Source organism: Coptis chinensis, chromosome 3, assembly GCF_015680905.1.
Source record: "Coptis chinensis isolate HL-2020 chromosome 3, ASM1568090v1, whole genome shotgun sequence".
Lineage (NCBI taxonomy): Eukaryota > Viridiplantae > Streptophyta > Magnoliopsida > Ranunculales > Ranunculaceae > Coptis > Coptis chinensis.
The window spans coordinates 111,727,960-111,743,208 of NC_141458.1; the positions used below are offsets into that span (position 1 = coordinate 111,727,960).

The window sequence follows — 15,249 nt, forward strand, 5'->3', positions numbered from 1 at the left end:
CCAAAAATTTTAGGCCACCCACTCCCATTTCGACAAGTCGGTTGGACTCACAAACAAAACCCTCTAACATTAATTAATGCCAAAGCCTCAATTCTTGAATTTACATCTCGACCAAAACTAGATCTCGAGACCAAATTTCGCCACCATTAATGGTGCCTCAAGCTTTTAACCGCTGCCCCCTCTCTACTACACTACCCCACTACCACCATTCAAAATCCAACTACAACCACAACCAAAACAGCTCACAACACCGAAAATTACAAATAAAATTCCAAACCCTCAAGATCACCAGATCAACCTCGCTACCCCTTATCGCGACCTGCAAGCTTCCAACAACACACTACACAACCAAAGAATCAATCCCCCAACAACAAGTTCCAACCAAAACCCAAACACCAAGTTTAATTTAAACTGGCGATTTCTGGCCGCCATTGACGCCATTTGGGAGCTTCGTCATCACCATTAGCACCCTTCAAAACAATTAGGTTTTGATCCCCAACCAAAACCCACACTATACTATACTACCCATCTCGATTCCAACATCACCACCACCGAAGAAACAACTCGACCTCCATTGATTTCTTTCAAAGCTATCCACACAACAACAACAAGATAACGAAAAATGAAATACAAACACTTCCAAAACATATCTGGGGACCATTGTTTTGTTTTTGTTAATAGGTTTCATGGGCGCCATTAACGAACCTCACCCAACGGTTTAATTACAAATCCAAATTTAACAAAATTTAATAAAACAAATGGCACTTAAGTCCAATACAATGGGATAATGAACAAGATATAAAAACCGAAACAAGATATGCCGATATATATGTAAAACTACAAACCGGTGAAATAGCAAAATAGCTACTCAATCAGCGAACAACTCGGCCGAATCCTCCTAGCCCGATTCGTGGGCTCCACCCTCCAAAGAACGAGCTTCAAGCTCGCTTCCATTTTCATTATTTTATTATTCTTCGAACCCTATTTTCCGTAACAATGTGTGTTTATATACTTGGGTCCTAAACCCAAGCCTAAACACCGACTTCGGCCCTTAAAACCAAGCTCCATGTGTCTCAAACCGATCCAAATAATTTTGAAAATAAATAATTAAATTAATTAATTAAATAGATAAAAACGTATTTTTAAAATACGAAAGTTATAATTTTTTGATATTTGGAGTGTAAAATTTCCACTCTATACGGTTTACACCCCCCATTGGAGATGCCCTTATGGCATAAAACTCAAGTCATTCATGGCACATTCAATGAATACCTTAGGTCATTCCCGCCATATTCAAGGAATACACAAACCTACATTCTTGTACAATCAAGGAATACAACTAACCCTTGGCTTAATACCTTAGTTCATCTCTAGGGCAGTCCAAACAAACTGGTCATTCATGGTACATTCAATAAATACCCGGGTCATTCATGACACATTCAATGAATACCCCTTTATAACGCTAACGGGTCATTTATGACACATTCAATAAATGCCCACCTAACATATGACATCATCAGTCATAAAATCTCATTTCCAAAACTTAAGGCGTGGAGAGTTCTAAAAGGGTGTGGTAAATTTGTGTATGCATTATTAAACTTTATTGCATATATTATTTTAGAGAACGGAAGAGTATCTTCTTTCGTGTATTATTGTTTACGCGTTATTAATGATATTGATGTCTAATTGTCATAGCGTCGTATATTATAAAATACTGAAATATCACATAGTAGTTAATACACGTACACGTATATATATAAAGGTCTTATCCTAAAGCCAAGCACGCTAATAGCCCTAGATCGATACTAATAGACCAAATCATAATTCGAGTTAAAAGTCAAATTTGGTCAACTAGTCAAAGTCAACCCTAATTCGGTCAATAGGATCAAACCAAATCAACCTAAACTCATCTAACCCAAAACCCCAAAGACTAATGCCCAAATGTATATAGCCTTTCCCAAGCCCAACTAAACTTAAGCCCATAAGTGAAATCTAAAAAAGAATAAAACACTCAAGCCCACATAACTGATTTCGGCCCAAGCCCACAAAATAAAAATAAACAGATCACTACCTTCTTCTTCTTCTTCCTCACATCTCGCCACCTCCACCGATTAGCCACCACAAACCACTAACCCTCCTCCACTCTAACCCCATCGGTTTCACTCCTCACAAAAAACCCAATAGTTTGACACCACTAAAACCCAATTCCATCACTCGTCAGAAATCGTGTTTCGAAGCCATTAACGCTCCTGTCAAAGCTTCACAGCACTCAAACAACAATCAAACCACACCGAAACCACTCGGTTTCAATCCCCAACCAAAAGCCCAACACTATTGTATAATCAAACTTGATTTTCCCCAAATCTTAAATCGCGAAGTTAGCGCCATTTCTTTCTTTTTAACTTCAACAATACCCAACAACAACCAACATCTACTAATACAACATACTCATCATCATCCCAAAGATAACAATTAGGAAAAAATAAGAATTTGGCGTAGATGCGATTATTTCAAAAATTATAAAAGCGCCACCATTATTCTGACTATAGAGAACATGCGAGGAATCCTATTTATGCCTACTCAAAGTGAGGCTTGAGTTCGCATGAATGGCCATACATCTTTTTTTATCAAATCAACATTTTTATCACAATGTTCCAAAATATCAGATAAGAAAAATCATTAACAGATATGATCAGTAAAAATTTAAAAGAACATGTTCATACTACTCACTATTTGTAAACCGAACAGCTAGATTTCCGAAAGTGGAAAAACCCCGAAAAGACCGGTCGATCAGAAGACGAAGAAGATGGTCTTCATCGATTCGAAATCTTTTTTTTTTCTCTTACAAAGAACCCCTCACCGATGTTACTCTCCGCGGGGGGTTTATTTTTTTTTATTTTTTTATTGGTAAAAACCTCTACGTGTGAATTCCTTTTTGTTTTAAACCCCCCACCAAAAAATAAGGATGAAAGTTATCTATTTATCTACGGGGCTTTTATCCTTAACTAATAGTTATCATATATTTTTGGTTTTTATCTATTATTAGTCTTATTATTATTATTATTATTATTATTATTATTATTATTGTACTAGGAAAATTTAAAAAAAAACGGGATGTTATAGTAGTGATGGTGTATGGTTGTCGGAAAGAGTTCACAAGATCATGACATGTGTCCTAGATGATTTGAATTCTAATTTTGTCTTTGCCAAAGTCACATGGTATTTATATAATTATACCTAGAAAAGGGCATTAGAGTCTTTTCATTTATCTTGACCAAAAATATTACGGTCAAACTCAGTTGACTTGGATGTGTTGTGGTCTTGGGGGGTAAATCTCTAGATGAAATAACTGAGGGGGTAAAGCTAATTGGCCTAAGTTTTGGGGGTAAACCTCTAGATGAAAGAACTATGAGGATAAATTACGGTCAAACTCAGTTGACTTGGATGTGTTGTGGTCTTGGGGGTAAATCTCTAAATGAAATAACTGAAGGGGTAAAGCTAATTGGCCTAAGTTCTGGGGGTAAACCTCTAGATGAAAGAACTATGGGGATAAAGCTAATTGGCCTAAGTTCTGAGGGGGTAAAACTAGAAAACTTTTAAAAGGGCAAAAAGCAAAAGGCAATGAAGTCTTTTTATATACATTGAGCAAAAAGATAACAGTTGACTTGGATGTGATGTGATTTTGGAAGGGAGTAAACTTTTAGATGAAAGAACTGTAGGGGGATAAAACTAGAAAACTGTTAATCTTATAGAACTAATAGAAGTGCATTGGAGACTGAAATTGTAAAAAAAAAAAATTGCAATTGTCACATTAGAAACTGGAAATAGCCGTGCCTTGATGGTATTCTCAGTTTTAATTTATTTGTAATTGTTAGAGGCTTAGTGGAAAAGAAAATGACACACATATATATAGATGTATTGGGGATCGGAATAAATTACTTATAACAGTTAAAATTTGTTTGCCTAACCTAATTGTACGTTTATCATAAACTGGAAAAATTGTGATTGGTTAGTTTTTTTTCAAAACAAAGGGCAAAAAACTCAATAAACTGAAGTATTATTGAGACAGAGAAAAGACTATGTTCTCCATTTCAGAAAATAAATGATTTTGTTGATATTATTCAAAAATTAAAACTTAATTGCATTAAGAGAATTACGAATTAAATGTGACCTAAAAGGAACAAAATAATTAAAATGATTTAACAGTTAAGACGAAATTAAGCTATTATGTACTTATGTGAAGCAAAATATCTCAAGCAACGTACAAGTTGAAGTAGTGTTGCACCGAACCATATCAAAGATGAACCATGGCAATCAGTAGTTCACATGCTTTCCTCACTCTTTTTGGTTTTTTAATATTCACTTTTACGGGTTTTTTTAATACAGCAACAAACAAGTTGATCCTCCGAAAATAGCGAACTTAATTATCACATGCGAGAAATGATATGGTTGATCGAGAAATGGATAATTTATTTTTATTCATTTTTTTTCGAGAAGGATAATTGGGTTTGTAACCATTTCATATTCATCGCTGATTTTATTTCACAATCGTTATCTCATTGGTATCATATATAAATGTATTACACAATAAGTTGGTATCAAATGAAATTACCAAAAGAAAGTTGGTATCAAATGATATCCAGCACGTGGTAAGGCCTGCGACGCAGTTGGTTTCGGTAAAATTTTATGTTGCTGTAGAAACCGGTTTAAAATCCTATAATAAGGTTTTAGTTGATCAATCATACGTATAAATGGCAAATAATAACATCCAATTCATAATTGTATTCCATAATTTGAATATTTTTTGAAAGTAAACATTATTTAGCACTTCGATCAGTCAATCACAAACTCACAAATTATACAAATCATTACTAAGGTGAATTTTGAAGCATGTCAAAGAGTAATGTGTTGTCGATGCTCTATCTACAATAACTTTGGACAAAACTATCAGTTAAGCCTATTTGGCAGCATGAATGGGCCAACCTGTACATGGGTTAGGGTGCACTATCTGGGTTTTTTTGTTTGATTCATATATTTTTTTGGATTATATACTATGGACCTTAGGCTACTAGTTGGTTGGCCCAATTCAAAAAATCTGTATATCGGTATCTATTGATTCCGTTATTCAGTAGTAAAACTAAAATAAAAATCATCGATTAAAACTCAAAAATAAGGAATAAGAAAACAGAAAATACTGTGGCTTCTTCATTTATTCTTCTTCTCCAGCCATTAAGCTCTGAACCCCACGAAAATTTAAACAGTCACAATCTCTCTAAACCCATCTCTCTCTATCCATCACCTTTCCTTTTTCTCCCAATATCTTTGGTCAAGAACTCTTGAGGAGGATGAGGTTCTTGAAGCCATGTTATATCTTAATTTGTTTAGCTGATTTGGATGAATTGGAGGGTGGGTATTCATATAGAAACTCTCACTTGTATAAACATACTCGTTTGAGTAGTAAAAGTTGGCTAGTTTTTTTTTTTTTTTTTTGAATTGAATTTTAGTTAGAATTCTAAAATGTAAAATTATCAATGTGATGGATAGAATGCTTTAGTATATGCAATTTCAAATGGTGAATTTTTTGATAAATTTATATTATTTCTTGATCCTACCGTGATTCAATTTCAATGGTTGTTTTTTAGTGGATTTACAACAAAATGATACCAAACACCTTCCACACTGGTTTTGAGTTCTTCATATATCTACAAACTTGTTTATACATTGTATATGAACAACCTAATGCAGGGTAAACAACTCCTGCCAAGGATTAATCTTCCTTGAATAAGGTCTAGATGGGGGTTTTGATGGTGCAAGCTTTGAGAGATCCGTGGCCATTGGTGCGGGTGCCTTAGCCTCTTCATGCCTGTTACCCAATTGGGCACCTTCGTAACGTCCTCGGCCACCCTGCACAGGAAAATGTCATTTTTCAGTTCACCAACAAAGTATGATGTACAATAAGACGGTGATGACGTAGTGTTTGAATTTAGTTGAATAATTTTGGCGCCAAGAAAATGAAACGTAGGTGAAATTGCACCACTGTTTTGCAGGTATTTAGTTGAAGTTTCAACACCATTGTGCATGTCATCTTAACTCCTTCGGGTCAGAAATGGATGAACCCTATGACGAATATGAATTGAAGTGCCAAAATGTATGTGTAGTTGAAATTTTACCACAATGTGGATATCTACTTCATACCTTGGTCTTCAACGCCCCAACCTTGTAACCAATATTGATCTTTCTAAAGTGATTCAAGAGTTGCGTTTAAATTTATATTTATATAAAAAAAAAAAAAAAAAAAAAAAAAAAAAAAGGAAATCTATTTCAGACTAACAATACAATGAGGAGACGATCCAATGGAATGATTGGAATCTACCGTGTGCAGCCTGCCATGTCAACTTAATAAGTTATTTTTATGTTGGGCTGACCGCACTCTTTAGATGGCGTGGTGAGAGAGGTTCCAATATTTCATTTGCTCCTTCAATCGACTAAAAGTTTGCTTCAAGGAGTTCTCTCTCTCTCTCTATTTAAATCAATCAAGCATAAAGATTTCTTACCCAATTGATTATCCGGAAACAAGAACCAAAGCACGTAAAACGGCAACGAGTGTTTTCCCATAAGTCTATGGCCGAGGCGGAACACTGGCTTTGACAACCTGAGCATTGATTAAGTGATAATGCTTCGAGCTGAACTACACTAGCAAAGAGAACAATGCCTAGAACAAACACCATCCTATCTCTGGTATTTGCCATCGGAATTACTGATGAATGAAGAGATGGAGAAACATAATGACTCAATGAATTCAACATTTCCTAGAAAACGTATTTATATGTTCTTTCTTCAACTGTCTCTCCCCCGGAAGGACAGTTTGGTTGGTAACAAATGGTTAAAAATAGTTGACTTAGGTCTATATACATCTTTCTCAACAAGACAGCTCCACTTTTTATTGTTTAATTTGACTCTCTTAAAATTAGAAAATCTTAAAAATGGAAAAATAATTAAATATCAATCATCCAACAAATTACAATTTTGAAGATGAGTTTGTCCAGCATTATGTTACCCTAAACAATTATCAAATGAAATAGATATATGCTAGATTTATGGATTCATATGTACAATAACAAAAATATTTCAGTATTAACAATATATTGTTACAATAATTGGAAGATCGGCCCAACTGGCCAAGCACATTATCCATCTGTTTATAATGCCTCTACCAAATTCTCTAAATCCATTCAACTCGCCATATTCAACAACAATCTTGTCAACAAAAACCAATTACACGACATAGCCATTGAAACTCGAATGGCTGTACATGGGCCTAGTAATCAATAGTGGTGCTCGCTCAGCATTTCTTAAATTCTCATTCCCCAAGCCTGCTAGCATTATCTAATAAAGAAGATGAAAAAATATTAATGGGCCGGGCCATTTCACATATGCCTGGTGGTGGTTTCATAGGATTTTCTTTATAGTCTACATGCATAATAATCTCACAAACAAACAAAGTTATCGAGTTAATTAATTCGTAAGAGAAAATGTTATTGATGCTGATAGGACATTCCTTAAGCTCCTTAAGTGCTCAATCCAAAAGGACGCGTTCTCTAAGGCAAGAAGTGGCGTAGCCACGTGTAAAGTTATATATGATACATATGAGGGTAGGGATGTGCATGGTATCCTATTACCGAAACCGGAATCGTTTATAGCAGTTGTGTTAAGGCATTTCCAATGAGAGTGTAAAATTACACCTCCACCTAGACTCCACGTAAGTCCCATTAAGATTTTACACCACTAATTGTATAGTATTGTATAGCTTATAAATATCCACACTCTATACTCTCCAATGGAAGAGTGTAAAAAAAAAATAGATTGTATAGCTTAACGGGACGGGGCGTCGGCTTGAGTGGCGTCCGAAAGTTAAAAAATTACTTTAGAATTAGAAAAGAGGCGTTACTCCAAGTGGCGTCCGGAAAAATTATTTCACTCGGACGTCGGTTAAAGTGTCGCCTCGATTTTTATTAACTAATAGCAAGAGGGGAAATTCCCCACCCTCTCTATTAGCTAATACACTATTATTACCTACGGTATAGCACCCCATTGGAGAGAGTTTTTTTATATTTGGAGTGTAAAATTTCCACTCTATACGGTTTACACCCTCCATTGGAGATGCCCTTATAAAATATTATACCCATTAATAGTGGGTCTTCAAGAACCGAACTGAGAAAGAACTGAATGGTAAAAGAACCAGTGGGTACCCGAACCGAAACCAAAATCGATTATTATGATTTTGATATATAAAGTTTATAGATTATATTACACTAAATAAATATAAACCCAAATATTATAATATATAGTATTTTTTTTAAGTATAAAAGTCTACTAACTATACAGGGGTATGTAGCACAATAGTGAATGTATATTATTAAATACATATTTTGTACCATTACATTACATTGAACATGCATGTGTACTATAAATATTAATAATAATGTTAACGACTACTGCCCCATGTATACTATAAATTAGTTAATATTAATGTATATATTAACTAATAAATGTGTACATGATAATTTATATAAGTGCACGTGCTTTATATAGTACATTGCACGTATGTATATATATAAACGCAATTTTAATAATAATAATAATAATATATAATCTGAGAAGGAACCAAAACCCAAATCGGAATCGACTTAATTAATAGGTATGGTTCTGAGTTTTCTAAAAAAAAAAAAACAAACAAACAACTAAATAACCGAACCCGATAGGAACTATTAAAAATAAAATTGAACTCGGAACTAGTAATAACCAAACCATAACCAACCTATGAACACCCCTACATATGATGTCAAATATCAATATAACGCAAACAAGTCCAATTTAGATGACAAAAAAAAAAAGAGAAAAACCTTAATCCTTGAATTTTTACAAAAAATTCATATTTGCAAAAAGATTGGTGGTGTAATATGATAATTTTAGACATATTATTTATTGGCTAAATCTTTTGAGATGTAGGCTATGCCTCACAAATCAAAGGGGGTGCGTGTGTATTGTATCAAGAGGTATTGATCTGACCCCTCACTTCCGCAGACACGATACATCTCGGCAAGACCGGTAGTGCTCTTATTTATTCAAATTGACTCATAATGACAATCGAAATAGTGCTCTTATTTATTTCACTAAATTGACTCATAATGACAATGGTGACATCGCATACGGGTTAAAGTCTAGTAATCTAATAAAAAGAATAAAAAATATTAATGGCTGACTCATTTCACATATGCCTGGTGGTGGTTTCATAGGATGTTTCTTTATATATATAGTCTATATATCCACTACTACAAAAAAAAAAAAAAAAAAAAAGGTTTTATATCATTGTTTAAAAGCAGTGATAAAAAAGTCTTTTGTCAATTTGTTTTTTTCCAAAACATGACGGAGTGAGTCATTTTTTTTTCTCAAAACCGTCACAAATATTTGTTCCAAACTAGTCTATCTCTACCATAAAAATGGTAACAATTGCTCAAAACCGTCACAACAAATCATATCATTTGTGACGGTTTTAAATAAACTTATTATGCATTCATCCTTTTGAAGGGTCATAAAAAATACCATTAGTCATGACAGTTTGGATAAAACCGTGATATGTATATTTTTTTTTATTTAAAAAAAATATATATATATATATATATATATATATATATATATATATATATGAAAACTCATAAAATTCAGGGACGTGCAATAAACTACACACCTAAAAACTACATACCGAATATGATCCATTAAATTTCAAGTACCACTCATATATATTGCTAATTTCATTGAAACAATCTCTTTAGATAATCAATATACATTTGTACTTAATCATAAAATGTAATTAAATAAATAACACATTTTCAATCTAATTCATATAAATATAATCAGCCTAATTCAAATCCAAATGAAAAACTAACCTAATCTCGTCAAAATCAATCAACTACATATATGTCTTCAGTCTTATGGTTAATCTTCGTCTTAAGGATAGTTCATAATACATTCTTGGATAACATTACAAATTTCAACTTATCGCCAACTAGTACAGGAAGAAGAGCTTGATCTTTACCTTACAAAATTTTCCCAAGCGCTACATGTGTGTTGTATTGTCCTAAGGGAACATTATACAACTTCGGTTTAGGTCCTAGCTCCAAGGTAGACTATACCTTAGCAACAACATTGGATTTGAAATCCACAAAAACCGCGACTCGGCCCTAAGATGAATTGTAAAAGTCATAATGGGTTTAATTGCAAATACAACATAAAATAAGAATTCGAGCATTACTATTCACATTTCCAAGATCCAATGTATGATTTTCAGTATTTCTCAGACAACTTGTAGTTACTTCAGCATTTTCCTTTTTTAGAATTTTTTGCTGGTATCGGAGAATTAGCCTTTTTGGTCTTTAACTATTTTTAGGTGAGAATATTTAAAACTCAAAAACAAAAAAAAAAACAAAAACAAAAACAAAAATAAAAAAAAAAACTAGACACACATGAAAAAAATATTTTAAAGTACTTCAAAATAAATTAAAACTTAATGAAATTACCTCAATGCCTTTCAATACTGAGTGTTTTGGCCAAGCAACTTGTGATCCAAGAGCATCTTTCAAAATTACCAGCTCATCGCGAAATGGTATAGGAAGAGCAACACGATCTTTACCTTCCAAAATCTTATCAACTGATACGCGTGCGTTGTTTGGCCCTAAGAGAACATTGTGCAAGTTTCAAACTATAGACAAAACAACAAATAATTTCAATGGACTAAAAAAAGGTTAAAGAAAATATATACCTTTAGCAAGTCACCACAAGCACATGCCCTTCTTCTTCCTATACCTTGTTCATTAACCTAAAAGATAGAATCAATTCAAAGGCATCTATAGTGGCCCAACACTAGACTACAAAGATGGACCAACTCGTATTATATGCAAAAAATCAAAAGCCAATATCATCATAATTATTGCTAGAGTTTATAAATTAATAGTTGGAACACAACAGATCCACTAATAAAGGTGCACATTGCTCCTACGAATTATGTTCTCAAGCGAATCAAAATTTGCTTTGTACCACAAATTATATTCTAAGGGTAAAATAAAAAACAATAAGCACCTCAAGCCACATGAATATTTGGTTCTTCTAAATTGACAAAGGCTTCTGCCCGAGCCATTCACATTGTTGCCACATGCCATGAGACCAGGCTCTTCATAAACACATTCACGTACTTCCCTTTCTCATTCTGTTCAGCGTTCCAAAAAATATATATATTAGTGGATGAACTCAATATAGTCTAAACATATATTCTCATTTTTCATTTATAGAAATATTTGAATTTTAAACAAGCAACAAAGACTTGTTGTTTACTGAAATAAACAACAACTTCATGTTGTCAATCCTAGCCATCTAGGGCTTAAGACCCATGATCTAATACGTCTAAATTTCATAGTTGCTAATTAACTGACCAATTGAAAACCAAGGCCACCATATTCGATTAAACTAAGATTTCATCTTTGCAGGAGAAATCAAATCATGAACTTAACCAGTTGGTTCAAGAGTACGAAAGATGAAAACAAGTCACTAGCAAAATCTTTTACTACGTAGGATAGTCGTCTGTCATTACTCATGGTTTCTTCACTTCATGCCAATTACCAACAACAAAACAACAACAATAACCAAAAGGAAACAAAAGAAAATCGCAATTAAGATATGAAATATGTCAAGCAAATACTCATTGTATTACTTGCAATTAGAGTGATATACCAGTAAATTCGAGACAACCAAAATTCACGAATAATACCAACACCCCATTTCTGCCATAAAATTTATGTTCTAGAGCACATGTTAATCCACCTTAAAAGAGCACATAAATAGATAGATGCTAGCTGTGGATTGAAATGGGCAGGCTCATAATTATTATTGTATCATTTTCTTATGAATGACTATGGTGTGAAATATACTTCACACCTGACTCCTCGCAAAGACGACTGCAGTGTTAAGCACTAAAGAATCAGATGGTTTGTTAATGTCAATAAATAAATGGAAGAAAATAACTTACTGGAGTTTATCAGCATTGAAAAATACTGTACAAGAAAGATGTTAAGGCCAAGAAGAATTTATGTGTCACAAAAAAATTGTCTATAAATAAAATTAGGAAAGAAAGAGTTTACAAAATGTAATAGGAATAATTACTTACAAGTCCTGCCTCCACCAACTATCGAGTTCGTAATCCTTGAAAGCCTGGTGCTGGTGAAGATTGAATAGAAGAGTTTCACAAACGAAAGAGAAAAGGGAGGGACAATTAAAATTCAAGGCAGTCGAGGTCAATTACCACTGAAATTCGAAGACCCACCCAAACTAGAGTTCGATCAAAGTTGATTATCCACATTGTAATTGACTTAAAATGCACCTGGATTTTGGAAACCCCAACTAATCTTGAAAGCCCTAAGGGAATAATTGATTTGATATTTTGATATGTGTTACCGAAGTGGAGTCTTTTGTTTCAACTTTTGTTTTTGCTAACTGTGTAGTGGAGTCGGGAGAGTCGGGGACTTATGGTGCGGGACAGAGTAAATTTCGGTAGTTATCTTTTTAGTTTTTTTTAATGTGGGTAGTTATCTACTGAATCCTATTGTAACTGTTTATCTAAAAACAGTGACTTATATGTATATTGTAAAAAATCATTTGTCACTGTTTACATTACCCCCGTGATAAATACTCGATAAAAACAGTCACAAAAACCCATTTTTGTACTAGTGATGCATAATAATCTCATAAACAAACAAAGTGATCGAGTTTAGTTTGAAATGAACAATCAAATGTATGAGATTGCTAACAAGTTCTGATAAGTAATTGTTGAATTATATGTTAGTGGTGATACTAGGAGAGTTGTGACATTGATATATTAGAGAAACCAATAAGAATAACAGAGAAGACTGGAGATTGATTAGGGTTAGAGAGTTTTTGTATTTGAGTTCTCTACCCAGAGTTACATCTACTATCTATATACTAAAGCAGAGACCTAGAGGATTTTCTCTCTCCTATGTGGCACTCTAATATGAGAGTTAGCCTTTTTTCTATCATATGTGATACTCTAATATGAAAGATAGTATTTTTTAATAGCCTACAATCCCACGCACATGGAACCTCTTTGGAGAGTTTGAGTGTATTTTTAATTCCTATATTTGGAGAGTTTGGGTGTATTTCCAATTCTTATATATTTGATCAAATAAAAAAAAATTACTAAAAAAATAGGTAATTTGTATAAGGTAATTTTCTATTACTACGAATCAAACACTTTTAGTGTTCCAATTCTTATATATTTGATCAAATAAAAAAAATTGCTAAAAAATAGGTGATTTGTAGAAATTAATTTATATTTGATCAAATAAAAAAAATTGCTAAAAAATAGGTGATTTGTATAAACTAATTTTCTATTACAAATCATACAATTTTAGTATCTATGATAAAACACCGACTTATTTCGAATATATCCTTAACATGGCCTCAAAACATAGTTAAAAACAATTATACAAAATATATAATATAAAATGAAAAAAAAATAACAGCAAAGCAATAATGACAAATATTTTAAAATATATATAATACTGAATGAAACTAACGACAAAAAATAATTAATGGGGAACGGAAAACTTGATGCAAATACATCGAATTAACCTCAAATAATATTTAACGGAAAATCGGAAACTGAATGCAAATGCAAGCATTAAACTAATCTTAAAAAGTAATTAATAAAAAATCGGAATACGGATACAACTGTATTAAACTAACCTCAAAGAATAATTAATGGAAAATCAAAACTTGGATACAAATACATCAAAAAATTATTGTCGAAAAATCAGAAACTGGATGCAAATGCATTGAGCTCACCCTCAAAGATTAAATTAACGGAAAATCGGAAACTGGATGCAACTGCATTGAACTAACCTCAAAGAAAAATTAATTATAAATTGGGAACATAATGCAAATGCGTGGAACTAATCTTAAAAACTAATTAATGGGAAATCGGAAACCTGATGCAACTGTATTGAACTAATCTCAAAAAATATATTTGATGCAAAACCTCAAGAAATAATTAATGAAAAATCGGAAACTGGATGCAAACTCATTGAACTAACCTCAAACAATAAGTGGAAATCGAAACTAGATGCAAATGCAACTTTATCAAATAATAAATCTGAGAAATCGAAACTAGATGCAAATGTATTAAACTAATCTAACATAATAATTAACGGAAATCGCTGGATGCAAATGCATTGAACTTACCTCGAAAAAGAACAATTAATAGAAAATTGGGAATTTGATGCAAATGTATTGAACTAACCGAAAAGAATAATTAACGATAAATCAGAAACTGGATGCAACTGCATTGAACTGATCTCAAAAAATAAATAACGGGAATTGAAAATTGGATGCAACTGCATTGAACTAACCTTAAAACATAAATAACAAAAAATCAAAAACTAGATGCAAATGCATTAAACTAACCTCAAAACATAGTTGGGTTATATGTTGTGGGAATGTCTCGATAAGTATAGTTTTGCATTTAAAATGATGTTTATTTTATCTCTCAAGTAGCTTCAATATATATGAACTTCGCCTTATTAGGCAATCTCACAAAACTTTAATCAAACTTCTATTATTAAACAAAAAAATGAAGTTGAAAGATTTTATCAAAGGTGAGTTATTTTTTTTTAATGAAGAGTGAGGTTTTCATGTTATAAGAAATTTGGTTGAGTGATCAATATAATATTAATATATAATAGTTATGCATATTTGCAAATATTTTTTAGAATAGTTAATATAACAACACTCATTCGTAGATAATCTTTGAAGATTCCACATAGTGAGTCATGCATAATTTAAAGAATAATTAACGAGAAATCGGAAGCTGGATAATTTTCGATGATCCCACATAGTAAATTAAGCATAATTTACTTTTTATGTCATGTTTGCAAGGACACTACAAATGGATCAGTAGATGTTGGTATTACACACCACATTGGATAATTATAAGGAAATCGGAAACTGGATTCAAATACATAACTGAGCTCAAAGAGTAATTAACGGGAAATCATAAACTTTATGCAAATTGCATTAAACTAACGACAGAGAGTAACTAACGGAAAATTAGAAATTGAATGCAAATCCTTGAAAAATATTTAACGGAAAATCGAAAACGGTATGCAAATACATCAAACAAACTTC

The 15,249-nt window shown here is 32.7% G+C and overlaps 1 long non-coding RNA gene across 2 annotated transcripts; it reads right to left on the bottom strand.

Moving 5' to 3' along the window:
- Positions 1 to 5,676: 5,676 nt before the first annotated feature.
- Positions 5,677 to 12,576, bottom strand: LOC147513002 (uncharacterized). Of its 2 annotated transcripts, XR_015215169.1 has the most exons (7): positions 12,353 to 12,576; positions 12,218 to 12,267; positions 11,137 to 11,263; positions 10,820 to 10,876; positions 10,578 to 10,732; positions 6,555 to 7,386; positions 5,677 to 5,904 (listed from the first exon to the last, which is right to left on the bottom strand). It is a non-coding gene; the product is annotated as an uncharacterized LOC147513002 (long non-coding RNA). The 2 variants fall into 2 exon arrangements; XR_015215170.1 differs by lacking the exon at positions 6,555 to 7,386 and having other exon boundaries at positions 5,690 to 5,904.
- Between the last annotated feature and the right edge of the window lie 2,673 nt (positions 12,577 to 15,249).